We start from the raw sequence: 10,011 nt of genomic DNA, 5'->3' as shown, positions 1-10,011 counted from the left end.
ATATCTTACTAAAGTGGACTCCTCTTTACCACGACTATGGAAAGATTATGAAGATTTGAGGACGACCTCTATAATACCTCAAGGAAAAGGAAGGAGAAAAGTGATAATGAAAGAGGAACTTCGCAAGTTAAATATATTTTGTGTGCTTAACAACGAAGTAATAAGCAAACGGGTGACACTATATAAAGAAGCAAGGGCAAGAAGAGTAAACGAAAGGCAAGCATTTCGTGCTAGATATGGACGTAATGTCCCATATCCAGAACATTTAAGTGCGCTTCCACATCATATTGATATAGATTGGCTACATGAAGAAATGGAGAATATGGAAAAAGAGGAGGCGATGGATATATCGAAAGAGGAGTGGGAATACGCATGAGGTTGCTTATCAAAGGTGAGATATATTTATAATTAAATTATTTTTAGTCATATATGATATAATAATTTCACATATTTCATCTTTAACTAAATCATTAATATGATCTCAACAATGTACTACTAGTGCACATTGTTCAATGCTATTTGGTGTGAAGGCAAACATTTTCGAACTCAACGTATAGATGATAAGAAAAATACCCAGGATTTTGTTATCCTTGCAAACTTCCAGGATACCAATGGCACCATGGAAGGTTATTGTGGCTTGATCCAATATATTTTGAAGCTTGACTTTAGCCGATTATATATATATATACTAGATGTGAAGTGGTTTAAAGAAGTAGTAACAATGGGTGAGCATTGCACAATTAGATATCATCCAAGTGGTTTTGTAGTGATTGACTCTACAAAATTTCACCAAGGCAAGAATGACACATTCGTACTACCTCAACAATGTGAGTAGGTATATTAGAAACTATATATTTATATATATATTACTTCTTGATACATTCTTAAAATACAATAAATATCTAAGTTGCTTACTTTTTGTTTTTTAAATGTAGGTTGTGTATCATCCAATGGTAAACAATAATCGATGGTGGCACGTCATCTCCATATCTAATCGTTCAAAACCAATATATGGCAATGCTACCAACATAGAGATAGTTGATGACAATCCAACAACCAATGATGATGCACACGATGATGATGCACACGATGATGCCATGATCGATGATATACATGATGCAGTGCAAGATGATCCCCGCGAGGATGTTCAAAGAAGTGCAGAAGAGCATAATAATATGGTTGCAAATGATGAAGAAGAAATTGAGCATAGCAATACATCTGACAGTGGGATAGACTTATTTGTTTCATTGCCTATTGGTAACATAGACCTAGAGGTAGATAGTCTAGCAAGGGCCGATCTCATTGAAGATGAGATTGATCATTCATTGTAGCATATATAATTAGCTTTGAATGATTGGATATATATTTGTAATACTCAAAAACAAGTAAAGTTGGTAATGTATTCAAACAAATAATAGCTGTTAAGATGTTTGGTCATATTTAGGGACTTTATGAGAAATTAAAAATATGTGTGTTTATTTTTGCATCTATAGGCGTGTTTATAAACATGAGTATAGACGCATTCTGTATACTAGCGCGAATAGACGCGTTGATAAACGCGCCCGCTATTTCGCATGTACAGTGCACGTCTATAGGGCCTTTCTCTTGTAGTAAAGAAGAAGGAGAGAAGCGTGAAATGATTCTTTTTCAAGCTTTGAGGTAAGTGCATTCTCTCTTCTCTCTTTGTTTTTCTCTTTTATTTCTTTCTCTCTTTCTTTTTATTGATGAAGAGATGTATAGAGAGAAGAAGGGAGAGAGATCAACGCAAGGGGGATATATATATATATATATATATATATATATATATATATATCTAGAGAGAGAGAGAGAGAGAGAGAGAGAGAGAGAGAGAGAGAGAGAGAACTTGTTAATGTGTATGGTCTAGAAGCACTATCTTTATATCCAGTTTATAAAATTGCATGAGTGATTTTACCCTTAAATTATTTGCTTGGGTACCAAACATCCTCCCAAGAAGTTTTAGCATCTCTAATGCCAAAGATATGATGTAGCACATCATCACTTAGTCCCCAAGCAATGATGCCTAGTGTCTTGTTATTCATCTTCTTCCATTCTTTGGTTTTTGGTGGAGCTACTGTAAGAATCCCGCTTTCTGAATCTTATTTTCCGTCATCTATATCACCTTCATCATCTTCAAAGAGATCCCAGAGGCCTTTCCTCATGAGGTGGTACATGCTCTTTTACTTCCAGACATGGAAACCTTCTCCATTGAACTTTGTTATTTACTAAAGCTCTACCATGTTGATAAGCTTCAATTAAGCAGCAAAAGAGTTGTATTTCAATGTGTTAAGAGACACAAGTGTAAGATAATGTGAAGACACACTTTGTATGGTATCAAGAGATACTATGTCTGGTCTTGAGCTTGGATCTTCTTTCTGCTTGATGGTGATTCTTGATGCTTGTCTTGTCATTCTTCTTGAGTTTCGCAGCAAATCTAGTGTCGGTTGGATAGATGATTTCAATCGATACACATGGTTGTACATTTTGAATTACAAGGATGAGGTGCTCGATGTCTTTAAGCAAATGGATTTATAAAGTGAAATGCAAGTTAGACTGTTTGTCAGAAAGCTATCATTGGAGATGATGATCATGGGATTGCTGAAATTAAAGCAATGTTACATGATGAATTCAAAGCAAGGATCTTGGTGAGCTGAAGTACTTCTCGGGATTGATCCTGATTTACCTTATTATTATCTGCCCTAACTTGAGTTATGTAGTGGGGCTGATTAGCCAATTTATGCAGAAACCTCATAAGCCACACTTAGATGCAATCATGAGGATTATGCGATACGTGTAGGGTATTGCTGATTATGGGCTATTTCATGAGCATGGAAAATCATTTAACTTGATAGGTTATACAGATGCTGATTGGGCTAGTTGTATCTATGACAAGAGGTCAACCAATGGTTATTATTTTAGTTTGGGTAATAGTATGATCAACTAGAGTAGTAAGAAGCAACCCACCATTGCTTTATCTAGTATATAGAGGTAGAATACAAGGGTGTAGCCTTAGCGACATGCAAAGCACTTTGGCTTGTGAAACTGCTACATGATTTTGGTATCCACTTGGACAACAAAGTCACATTGCATTGTGACAATCTTAGTAGTGTGATGCTGGCTAGAAATCCCATCTATCGTGCTAGATTCAAACACATAGAGGTTCATTACCATTTCCCTTAGGAAATGGTACTTGTACGACAGATTGTTCTGTGTGTTATTTCAAGTAATTTTGCATTGTAAGATAGAAGACCAGGTAGCAAATATCTTTACCAAATCACTTGGTAAAGAAAAATTCGTTCATTTCAGGGAGCTACTTGGAGTACAAGCTCAAGAAATAGAGTTTGAGAAGGGGGAGGATGAGCTTGATTCTTTTGATCTTGAAACACCTCCATCCATTGAGATTGAGGGTGAGACTAAGAAAGAAGAGAAAGAAAATGACTTAGATGTAGGTAAAAACAAGAAGAAAAAAGTAGAGCTTAGAGACACTACCACTCTCTATATAAGTGTTTCTAGCTCCAATGCCATGGAATAACTCTTGCAAATGTTTAAATGCTTCCCCAAAAAAACTTGAACAAGTTTGAAATAAGCTCGAGTGAGCAAAAGATCAATGGGAGTTATTAAAGCTTAAAGTGAAGCTCTTCTTCTTGGGCCTAAGCAAGTGATAAAAAAGCTCCTTGAGTAATACTTTTTTGAATTGATTATATCTAGCTTTTGCAATCACAAGCTCTTCTTCTTCTGGGGCCTAAGAATGTGATGAAAAAGCTCATTGTATAATACCTTTTCAAATTGATTATATCTAACTTTGGCAATCATAGGAATCTTTTGTTTTTTAAAATCTGATACACAATTTCTAGACATTAGATGTAGGTGACATTGGCAAATGAATTATACAAGAATATTTAGTGCATATAGCTAGAAGGGTGGCAGGGCTCCATGCCCTACCACCTAATTTTTTCCCCTCTATAACTGTTGCTATTTGCGTTGGGAATTTACTCTGCAACCGCTATTAGTATCTCTATTTACGTCACTTCTAACATTGCTATTTTTGTCACTATCAGCATCGCTATTAGCATCACTATTTCTATTGTGTCGCTAACCTAATTAGCGACACAAATAGCGATTAAAATAATGACAAATTTATTGTGTTGCTAATAGCGACGTGAATAGGATGACATGGTAATTTTTACCGTGAATAATTCCATCGCTTTAAACATCGCTATTGGGTCTATATGTTGTAGTGGTAGACATTTAATTTCATAAATTTGTGTCATGTAGTAGTACATGCTAAGAAATGTTGTTATCCAAAAAGAACAAGAATTCCCATCAACTCTTCACTCAAAGGAGAACTATCTCAATAACTTATATCCTTGAGAAAATGTTGTGGCATAAAAGGAAAAATATTTAAGTCACTAATCCTTTTGACCACACACAAAGTTTAGAACCATTTAGAGCGCCCATTCCCATTTGCATGTGCTTTCTAACAATAGAAATAAGACCATTTGTGATGTATGACTTCATAACAATGACATGTTTAGATTGTGTCATTTTTAAGATATTCGACAACCTCATTTTTCTATTTGAGAGCTTCAAGAAGAGCACATAAGATTTTTAAATTATTAAAACTAAAAAAGTAACTAAAATAAGCATAGAACTAAAATATGTTTATGAGGGTTTTTGAAGTTTTTGGAAACTTCTCTTGTGAGTGATCAACCTTCGAACCTTGATTGTGAGAGGGGTTGGGCACTAACGTATGATGCATAAGAAAATGGAGGAGACAAAACCGCTTGTATGCTTGCGATTTAGAACTACGTGAAACAATGGTTTGTTTGAATCTCGAAAAGTAGACATAAATACCACGGACTCATGAGTCATCCATCCACTTGCCTCATAGATTCTCATGGTCTGAGAAGTTCCAGGGATGGTAACGGTGGTTGCTACTCTTGTGATGTCCAAGCTCCCCGCGCATATCCTAATGGTCAATATGTCGCATGCGTATGCAGTCCTCATTCCGAAGGTTAGTGTTTCTGGCGGAACGAACCTATTTCTCTTTTGATATATTTCAAGTTGTGTTTTTTATTAATTCAATAGAAAAAGCCCATAAGGGGTAAAACGCTGTGTGCGCCACATGGCAGATAAGTGCGACTGTGCCCCATGCGGAAGCAGATCGCCGCATCCTGATGCTGCATGTTTCCATAACGAGCCCAAATGCGGCCGCCTGTCGCAATCATGATGTTGGCTTTCTAAAACGGAGCAAAGCAGCGAGGCCTTCCGGTATATAAAAGGCCATGGCATCAGAGGGCTCTCCAGGAGTTGTGCTGCAGTAACCTTCAGTGATCAGTAGTTCTATTATAATCATCAGCTGTATATGATCATGTTGAGAATGAGGGGTGGACTGCTAGTGCTCGCGCTTCTGTTGCTGGCAGGGTGGGGGAGGGCTGCGAGGCAACAGCAGCAGCGGGAGGGCCGCCGCCGGGGTGAGGAAGAGCAGTATGACCTGGGACTGGGAGAGGCCCGCGAGGTACTGAGGTCGGACGGGGGTAGCTATCGCATCTGGAGGGAGCGCGTCGAGGCCTTTCAGAATGCTTATGTGGGCATGGCGGACCTCCAGCTGGAAGACAACGGCTTGCTGCTGCCGCAGTACGCAGATGCAGAGAAGGTGGCGGTCGTGCTGGAAGGTAATAATTAGTATTAGCAGGGCACCATATCATTTGACTTCACGTTCACTTCATTTGTTTGCTTGCTATCGACGTCCTCTCATGATGATCACATGTTCATCGACCGTTGTTTGCTGCAGGCAAAGGATGGTTTGGTGCCGTCCTCCCCGTCCGTCCTGAGTACCGCCCCAACATGCTAGTGCGTCGCGTCGACAGGGACGATGTGATTGCGTTGCCCAAGGGCACTGTCTAACTATTGGTGGTACAATGATGGCAACCGTCGCCATCGTGTGCTCTGCGCTTCAGAGACAACCTTCGGCTCGAATCCAGGACAGATGCAGGTGATGTAATGCCTTATGCGGAATGTATACACACTCTCTCTCTCTCTCTCTCTCTCTCTCTCTCTCTCTCTCTCTCTCTCTAAGCGCAGAGACAACCTTCGGCTCGAATCCAGGACAGATGCAGGTGATGTAATGCCTTATGCGGAATGTATACACTCTCTCTCTCTCTCTCTCTCTCTCTCTCTCTCTCTCTCTGTCTTCCTATAAATTTTCACTAGCAGTGAGCATAAGTCCGGCTGAGGATAGATTTCTTCTGACCTTTTTTCATACATACTCGACGTATCGCGTCTGACCTTTTTTCATCCATTTGTACTGTATATATCAGCAATTTGGTCTCGCCGGCGCCAAACAGCAGAGATTCGGCTCTATCCTCCACGGGTTCAGCGAGGAGACACTTGCTAAGGCGTGGGGCGTCGACGAGGCGTGGGGCGTCGACGAGGACACACTCCGCTCCATTTTAGGGCGCCAGAGTGACGTCGATATAATTCGAGTTGAGCGGAGGATCTCCTTCGAGGAGCCGGGTCGACGACGGCAGCACTATGAGGAGGAAGAGGAGGACGAAGAGGAACATCGCCGAGGGCGCCGCCGTGGTTTTAGCCGCGATACTGAGATTAATAACGAGAATGCTATCGAGATGGCTGAGCGCAGCCGAAGCAGTTTCGACTACTTCGAGGAGCTCAGGTACAGTACCCGAGCGCAGGGGCCCGATGTCTATGTTCGGGATGGTGGGGAGACACAGATTGTGAATCGACACAAGCTCCCGGCTTTGAGCGCAGTAGGGTTCAGCGTGGGGAGGGGACAACTGGAGCCGGTAATTATTGCATTAATATGCACGACCAGCATGCGCTAATATGTATGTGCGCGATTATTCATTAGATGTATATATCATCACGCTTGTCGAAATATGGCAATATGTCATTCTCACCTTCCACCTCATCTCGACCTGCAGAACGCCATCTTCGCGCCGCTCTTCTTCCTCAACCCTCACCAGCTCATCTACGTGACGCGCGGAAACGGCAGGATTGAGGTGTCAACGGGCGACGGCCGGAGCGCCTTCAACGAGGAGGTGCGAGAGGACTCCGTGGTGGCCATCCCGCAGTTCCACCCGTCCTTGAAGATCGCGGGCGATCAGGGGCTGGAGTGGATCAACCTCATCACCAGCGACAACCCATCATTCTCCTTCCTGGCCGGGCGGAACTCCCTGTATCGCGGGATACCCACACAGGTGCTGCGCACCGCTTTGCGCGTGGATGAGAGGACCTTTGAGGAGCTGGTCCGGGGGCGTGAGGAAGACGAGTTCATCTTCGCAGCTGGTCGCGGTCGTCACGAAGAGCACCGCAGGAGACATGATGATGGCGAGTGGGAGCGAGAACAGGAGGAAATCATCGGCGTCGACCTAATTCTGATTCGCAGCTGCCGGAGCTGGTGGAGAGGTTCCTTGAGAGCGGCAAGGAGCTCGTGGAGGACGCGCTGTCGCTGCTCGCCTAATCAAATATAGCCGTGCTAGCGAAGCTCACGCCGCTCGCGCACACCACCTGGCACCGATCATCCTGGGCACCAACAAATGTACATATGAAAACGCTGAAGTACGTACGTACTTGGAGGGGGGGGAGGGGAGTTTCATTTTTTGGTTGAATGCGCAGACTGTACATATTTCTCGCGAGTTAGTAATAAAGTTTAATAATTGTGCCCAGGACCCAAATTCTCTCGGAGCCGAATATTAGATGATTTTTAATTTGAACATGTCAGGTGATGTCTCGTACATGCATTTCCATTTGCTAACAGACATATGGATGTCTTTTAAAGATTTGTAGACATAAGCCAATAGAGGTTGAGATTGTTCGTGGAGTTATATAAACATGCTTTCGCGTTAGAAACATAAGCATACGATTACCATTGTTCATGGAGTTACATAAGCATATGGTGGATATGGTGGAAAATTCCGAATTTGGTAGCAAGTATTCTTCTTAAAATTGACGCGAGGACTTGAAAAAAAAGATCAAATCCACTGTGGACAATTTGAAGGAGGGGCTCAAGATTTCAGCCTCCACTGTGGACTTGGCAGCCATACTGCTGGATATCAAGAAGGCGGATGAACAATGAAAGTTTATTAGGATTTACATGTCTGATGCTTAAGACCTACTATTATTAGGATTTACATGTTTGATGCTTAAGACCTACTATGGTATGTTGGTTTTTGTAAAGTTGACTAACTGTCCACCTAAGCAATGGTAGCTTTCCAGTTTTGAAGCAGCTCACTCAACCAGCTAAAATGGAGGTGAGGACGAAGCACGAGGTCAATAGAGTCATTTAACTCGTAACTTTTCCAATTAAAAGCTCTCAAGAACTTGGCCTAGCTTAAAATGTCATTTGTATGTAACTTTTAAACTGGGTAAAAGCTCTTTGAGAAATTGGCTAAGACAAAAGCACGAATTTCGCCATTAACCTAAGAACACTTTCCTCTCCTTCCAAAGAATTTTGAGCTTGTGGTTCATAGATTGAAATTTGATTGTCGCCTAATGGATCAAGATTGAAATGGTCCAGACTTATGAAGCCACATGCATTGACGTGACAAATTCTAGACACTTGGAATGATAGTATAGACACTTTAACTTATGAAGCAACAACAAAATAAAGAGGATATGTAGAGCTAGATAGGGCAAGGAGAAACAAACTAGAGCACTTCATACAATCTCGAGCAAGGAACATTGCTTCAACTTATGAAGCAAAACAGAATATAGAAGGAAAAATAAAACCAGACTAGAGAAGGCCAACCAATCATGTGATCTTAATTGTAAAAATAATTGGGTATATGCAAACTAATGATGATGGGGTTAAAATAGGACTAGTGATGTTTTACAATCAAGTGTGTTGGGTTGAAGTAACTCAAGGTAATGTCTATAGTTGCATTCATTGCCCAAAGTTAAAAGACTCTTCATAATTATGTGCTCTAATTCCAATATAGATAATGTGATGTCTTAATGAACTAACAATGGTGTAGATCATGAACTAATGATGGCGTAGCATTTAAGTCTTTTCATAATCACGTGCTCTAATTCCGATAGTGATGTCATTAAGAACTAATGATGGTGTAGATAGTATTTCATGATCAAAAGGTTGAAATAGCCCAACAAAATTCCGAAGTTAGACTATGATAATCATGTGCTCTAATTCCAAAAGATACTATTGTGGACTTAAATGATTGTAGAATGAGCTCACACATATGTACCAAAGTTGTGGCCTGATTGAGCCAATACCAAGTAATGCATGATATAGTTTCATCCAATTACCCAACCTAGCTTTGATAATCATGTGGTGGGATTTGAATAGAATGTGTTCTTAATGATTGTATAGTTAATTGGCTCACACATGCATGTGGCTTGATATGGTTACCCTTAATTACCCAAGTTGGCTTTGATAATCATGTGTTCTAATTCACTTGATCAATGTAATACTCTTAACTCAATAATTGAGTTTCTTGAAAGTTGAAATGGTTCATGACTTTTTTGAGCCTAGATTCTTTAAAGTTGGAATGCTCCCAAGTTCAACTCTCTTGGTAATTGATATATAGTGGAAATAAATTTCTTAAAAAGTCAATCTTGGGGAGCTCACTATGTATGGAAATGTGCATCGAGTTCAAAAAAGGGAGTTTGAAAAAACATAATCTTATATATATTATAGAAGGAAATGTTTTAAGACGTGTGTATTTATTCACAAAAGGGGTATTTATATTGCATAAGTTTTTTTCCTAAACAAAAGGTATTGTTAAATCATAAAAGGGGCATGGATCTTTGAAGGGTATGATGAACCTCGTGAGTAAAACGTAATATCCCTATTCCTAAGGATGTCACATCCACCTAAAGTTATTGAGTCAAGGAGTCCAAGGTAAATATTATCCATCCATGTATTTTTCAACCTAATTGTGTTATCATACATAAGGTGATTTGACATGTATACTTAGTGCATAAGACTTGGCTTTAAATACACTTTTAATGCAT

General features: G+C 40.3%; 1 pseudogene across 1 annotated transcript; it reads left to right on the top strand.

Moving 5' to 3' along the window:
• Positions 1–5,339: 5,339 nt before the first annotated feature.
• On the top strand, positions 5,340–7,511 carry LOC148022708 (11S globulin-like; annotated as a pseudogene). The gene is made up of 4 exons (XR_015693494.1): positions 5,340–5,693; positions 5,813–6,013; positions 6,339–6,824; positions 6,963–7,511. The product of XR_015693494.1 is annotated as an 11S globulin-like (transcript).
• The last annotated feature ends 2,500 nt before the right edge of the window (positions 7,512–10,011 follow it).

Source organism: Lygodium microphyllum, chromosome 16 (assembly GCF_053477565.2).
Source record: "Lygodium microphyllum isolate KBCC chromosome 16, Lygodium_microphyllum_v1.1.10, whole genome shotgun sequence".
Taxonomy (NCBI): Eukaryota; Viridiplantae; Streptophyta; class Polypodiopsida; order Schizaeales; family Lygodiaceae; genus Lygodium; species Lygodium microphyllum.
This window is presented reverse-complemented; position numbering and strand designations above follow the sequence as displayed.